We start from the raw sequence: 5,938 nt of genomic DNA, 5'->3' as shown, positions 1-5,938 counted from the left end.
TTTTTTTTTTTAAGTTCCCCGTTCCCAAAACCCCCGGCCCCCCCCCCCCCCCAAAAAAAAAACATGCAGCGGGTTTCAAACCAATAGTGTTTTACAACAATGCAGTGCATTGTCAAAAGCAAGAACTGTTTTAGAGAACGAAGAAGGATAACAGATATGGTGCTTTTGTGCCCTTCAGCTTTTCTCTGTTTTTTTGCATTATTTTGCATGTTGTCTGTGACTGCAGAGAGAACATTATTATGCTCCTCAGAAAGTATTGATATTTGGTACACTTTTGATGGTAAGTGGAATATCAAATACTTCTTATATATTCACGCAGTACACACACATATATGTCTGGGGTCAGTAACATGATCCTTCAGAAATCATTTTAATATGCTGATTTGATGCTTAAACTTTTTGTGAAAACTGATATATTTTTTTGGGGATCCTTTAATGAATAGAAAGTTCAAAAGAACATCACTTATTAGGAATAAAAATCTTTTGTAACATTATAAATGCCTTTACTCTCACTTTTGATCAATTTAATGTGTCCTTTCTGAATGAAATTATTAACTTATTTAAAAAAAAAATCTTACTGACCTCAAACTTTTGAACAGTATAGTGTACATACAGAAACTATTATTGGAAACCTACATATTAGTAACCCACAAAATATGATACATGATAACATAAAAACACATTTATTTAATTATGAACAGCTAATACTCTCTCTTTAATCAGGCCCACTGTATTACCTGTCAATGGACTGTTTCCCCTGCAAACTAGGAGTGAATTTGTACTCCGTAACTTATAGAGTAATCCCAAGTAAGTTTGAGAAAGATTTTATGTTGGTTATAGAATATAGTCTTATTTATGGAACAGTCTCTGTTTAATTTAACCATTTTAATTAAATTAATATAGCCTAACTAACTAATTTGACATTTGCCTTGTTTTTCAGTGTTCACAATCACTCGTATTGGATATCATGCTATTGTTTACTACAAAGGTCAGCTGTGGTTGGATCATGTGCAGCCAGATATTCCTTGTGAAGACATCAAATTGTGTTACATCATGAAAGGAGGTACTACGTGTTGTACTGTTTACTGCATTATATTTTAATGTAGTGATGCAGCTGGAATACCAATGAGGTTGTGTCCTTGTTTCAGAAACACTTCATGAGACTTTTCCATTTTATGTGAAAAAGTTTTTTGGCCCTGAGGTGAGTAATCAACATAGTGCTTTATCCACTTTTAATTTTAATTTTAATTTAATCCTTCAGAAATTACATGTATTAAAATAGACAGTATACTATAAATAATAATACATAATAAAGATAAGATTAAAAGCTATAATCTTATAGTAAAACAGATTTTGCTATTTTACTTTACAGGGAGAGTATCAGGTTTACCTGATCTTAAACATTGTTGATGACCTTGAAAACAAACTGGCAATACAATTCAACATCACTATAAATGTGAAAAATGATGGCAATAAGAAAAACAAATTCTTTCCACATCTGGGAGGGCTATAGGACAAGCTTTATTTTGATTTTTTTTTTGAATCCGCTTTCTGACCAGATCAAGTGATCATCATTCTAGCAAATCCATCTCAAATGACTGATATTCACACTGTTTGTTTGTATAGTATTTTGATACCAGGTAGTATTTTTAAGAACATTTAGATTCCGCCAAATGATAAAGGCCCACCCAGCAGCCTGTCAATTAGGAACTTGATTCTTCTTCCTGGATGCATGGTGCATTATCAGCTGCTGAGTATCGTCATTCATTCAGAACTGCCTCCTGTTTGAAGTTTGGACAGACTGAAATAGTTAAAGGAGGTTAAAATAACAGCCTTATCAACAGTGTCTGCCATTTGCCGGGAGTAGCTCTCACTCATTTCTTGTAAATGTGTGTTTTGTGAGACATTACCTGACACTTGATCACAGAAACACGAGTAACCACATAAAGTATAACTTAAATGTTGTGTGTTATGCTTAATGAATGCAAATAGTAATAATTCGCAAGTATATAAAAACAAACATGCCAATACAGTACTTTACAAATTTTTATATACATACATATCATTATTTTTGCAAAAATACAGTAAAAACAGTAATATTGAGAAACTCTATTACAATTCAAAAACAGATGAAATATAAGTGTTTTATGTAATGTAACTTACTGTAATTAATTTCTTTTTTCAAAATTCATTGTCAGAATTTTCTGAATGCTGATTTGGATCCAGAATTTTTTTTTCAAGATTCTTCAAGGCATGGAAAGTTTAAAAAACAGCATTTATTTGAAATGGAAATTCTTTGTAATGTTATAAAAGTCTACTGCCACTTTTGTTTTATGTAATTTCTTTAAAAAATTATTTATTTCAAAACTGTTTAGATAGATAGATAGATTTCCTTTGTATTCATGACTTACATCCCTCTGTGTATTTCTCGTATGATATAAAACATATCTGATGATGTCTGATGAATCTCTGATGAGCACTACATAGCAGACACATGCTGTATTTGTCGGAGTGATATATACAGTATGTGTGCTGGAAAGACTGGGTTCACTACAGCTCTTGTCAAGAGGGTTGGGTGTGAGGTGGCATATTCACAGTGGGAGTGTTGCAGGCCTGACAAGAGAGAGCAGGTGTCTCAGGACGGGCTGACCTCGCAGCTTTGACCCCCGGGGCCTATCAATCTAGATCTAATGGCAGGGAGGGGGCAAGAAGGGGTAAGAGTACAGGGTTAATTAGGGAGCCTCCCACTAAAAAAAATCCCCAAAAAGGGAAGTTGAGTTAAAAATGTTTTAATTTTGAATACATTAATGGACGTGTCATGATCATCATCTCCGTGTCCTCGAGCAGCAAAACAAAGTACTTGATAAGACTAAATTAATTACTTTACATATTACTTACTTAATAATGTAACATTTTTGCAAAAAAAAAAAAAAAAGGGTTGAGGCATATGAACAAAAGAATTTGCTTCTGGTTAGAAGACCACTGTACTTGATTGTTAATTTTTTTTTTTTTAAATATTAAAAAAAAAAAAATTCAGATCCACTCTGTTCACAATGGCTCTTTACCGCAAACCTTTTCTTTAGAAGAAGTGATGACCTGTGAAATATGAGCCGGTGTATGTAGTTTGAGATGGTTGAGGTTTCTCACCGTCTCCCATTCACATGCCACAAATTCTGTGTAACCGATAGGCCTACTGTTTGACCTTGGCAATTCCCACGAAAATATTTCTCAAACTATACAGGATCTAAGTTGGTCTCAACAATCGTATATTTTTCAGAAATTATGGAAAGAATGACCCAACGTGCCGAAGTTGGAGGAAATTCCATGAGTGCTGACTGAGCGATGTCATGTAACTACGTGACAAAGTACCACGGAGTGATCTTCTTCCTGTTTGTGCGTCAGCAGAGGCTTACTGAGGTAAAATGTCACGTGAGATTAGACGCTTAATGGCTGCGGCTGTTGAGAAACAGAACTTTGTGTGTTATGTCTGTTGGTTGAGCCTCTATTTCAGGCTCTTTCTATATTAACTGTATGGGGTCCATGTTCACATACTAAAAGAGAACAACAAAGCAGCTGGTGGGTGACCTTCCACTCTCTCCATTGAGCTCAGAGGAGGAGAGAGACGACATAGGCTGGCGCAACTCTCATGGTGCTCAAACACGACCCTCTCCCAGCCAACAGCAGCTGCTTCGCACTATTTTGGTCTTAGGATCACTGCAGCAATCCTCCAGACAAGGAACAATTTTCACACTCAAGGGGGAAGGACTGCTCTAAAATAAAACATACCTGTAAGCCTAGAGAGACGGCATGGAAGTAATGGAAGCCCCCTGTCTGATCTCTTCTCTGTCTAATAATTTTCTGCATTAATGTGTGTAATCATTTCAAAACTCGTCTTTGTCTAATAATATGTTATTAGACATGATTTGGACTGGGTGTTGGTCAATGAAATGGGAAAAAAACAATGTCAGGTCATGCTTCAAGACTTTGAAAAGTCACCTTTTTAATTATAATTTATATCAATAATTTCCCAAAAATAATATATATATCTATATATATGTTTCAGTATCATTAAGGTGTGTGGGACAGTTCATATCAAAACTTTCAGCAACATTTTTCCATTTGTTCAACCTTTAAGATGAAAACAATACATTCAAACCAGTTTAAAAATGTTAAGATATTACAATGACAGATTCAAGCCATTTTAAATGTTGTATTTAACCCTTTCGTGCTGTTGCAGGTCTTTATTACCCGTTTTTTTGCTTTAACCTAGATTTAATGCAACATTTTATCTTGAATTCGCAATTTATGATTCTTCAGTTGTGAATTTTTGTATGGTCAATTTGAAGAGCTATGCTAGATCTTAAATCATAACAGCACAAAAGAGTTAAATTGAATGCTGTTTTACAATAAAACATCTTAAATACTAGCTGTTTTTTTTTTAGAAAAATACAGAAATTATAACTTGGTATAGAGATTTACTTAATTTACTTTTTTGTAAATTTTCTTGGTAATGGAAACAAAATGACCAAAAAAATCTTTACGGTTAAATTTTAAGGGGAAATTTTAATTACATCTAATATGTATCAGGTCAGGATGGAATATAAACAGAAATAGAAAACAAAACAGAAAAAAAACAGCCATTTACATAGCCAATGAGTGTAAATCAAAGATGTTTACCCCGCCAGAAAAAGAAAAAAAGAAATATTTCTTTAAAAGATATTATTTCTTTAAAAATAAGTCTGTTCTATATTTGAAGATTACTCTTTTGTCAAATGACAAGCCATCATCCATTCTGATGCTCTTCTCTTCCCTCCTCCTTCCCTCTCACATACTCTTGCAGTCTGACAAAACCTCTGTAAAAACAGTCACCCTGTTACTGCTGAAATTCATGCTTCACACAACACATCCATAGCTGGCAAATACACCATGCACGCAGGATGTTTGAATCAATCAGCAAAAGATGCAGTGCTGTAATTTTAGTCAAGGCCATTTAGTGTCCAACTGTTGACTAAATATATTCTGACTTTGTATATAAAATAGATCTATTTATATGTATACATTTGTCATTTAAATACTGGTGCGAATGCACCATGTGCACAATAATTGCAATCACATCCTCATGCACCACCAGACCAAAATAATGGAGAATAACAGCAGATTTCCACAAAAATTCCTAATTAAGACAGCATTTCAAAAATCACATTTTCTGAGGTAAACTATAACACTGTTACAAATTCTTTAAAGGCAACCATCTCTACATTCCCATTTATAACCAGTGGGTCGACCTGAATGTATTCAACACAATTTAGCAGGCATAATATTGAGGCAGGTACCGCTCTGCACGTCAAGTTAAGGGTAGTGTGAGGGGTTTGGTGGCGTTAGAGGGCACAGTCTCAGGCCGTGAATATTAAAGGTGCAAAATGTCACAATTAGTAATTTCTCTAAAAATAAAAGCCATGCGTTTTACCCTAGTACAATGTCAAACATACTGCTTATCTTTCAAAAGAAAACACACACACAATTTTACAATAATACCTTAAAGCTGCAGTTCGTAACTTTTTTGTGTTCAAAATTTACAAAATTTATATAATAAGCGAGTACACCATGAATCCATTTTCCAAACCGTGTTTTTGGCTTGTCCTGAATCACTACGGTACACCTATGATAAGTGTTTATATTTTGACTATTTAGACTGGTTCGGGTAGGTGCCGCTGCGGAGGAGCCCAGTACCTGCGTGATTCGCCATAGACATAAACAGAGAGAAGTAGCTCGGCTACAATGTTCTTCCGCAAGACGCACGCAGTTCTGTTTATTAACCGCTAGAGCGCCAAAAGTTACGGACACTTTTGACCGAAGAATTTTACATTTTGAATATTTAAAAATCGTAGCTTCATCGGAATGGTACGAAACTTGGTGACTTTTATGGCACTTGGTATGT

The 5,938-nt window shown here is 34.7% G+C and overlaps 1 protein-coding gene across 1 annotated transcript in view; it reads right to left on the bottom strand.

The window, feature by feature from the left end:
- Positions 1-1,737: 1,737 nt before the first annotated feature.
- Positions 1,738-5,938, bottom strand: part of jph1b (junctophilin 1b) — a 26,996-nt gene continuing 22,795 nt past the window's right edge. The window contains exon 6 of the mRNA XM_016561260.1: positions 1,738-1,801. The gene's annotated coding sequence lies outside the window, so the exon portion shown is untranslated. The remainder of the gene's footprint in view (positions 1,802-5,938) is intronic.

The sequence above is a fragment of the Sinocyclocheilus rhinocerous genome, unplaced genomic scaffold (assembly GCF_001515625.1).
Source record: "Sinocyclocheilus rhinocerous isolate Xijiao unplaced genomic scaffold, SAMN03320098_v1.1 scaffold1581, whole genome shotgun sequence".
NCBI lineage: Eukaryota > Metazoa > Chordata > Actinopteri > Cypriniformes > Cyprinidae > Sinocyclocheilus > Sinocyclocheilus rhinocerous.
Note: the sequence above shows the minus strand (reverse complement) of the source record. Positions and strands in the feature narration are given on the sequence as shown.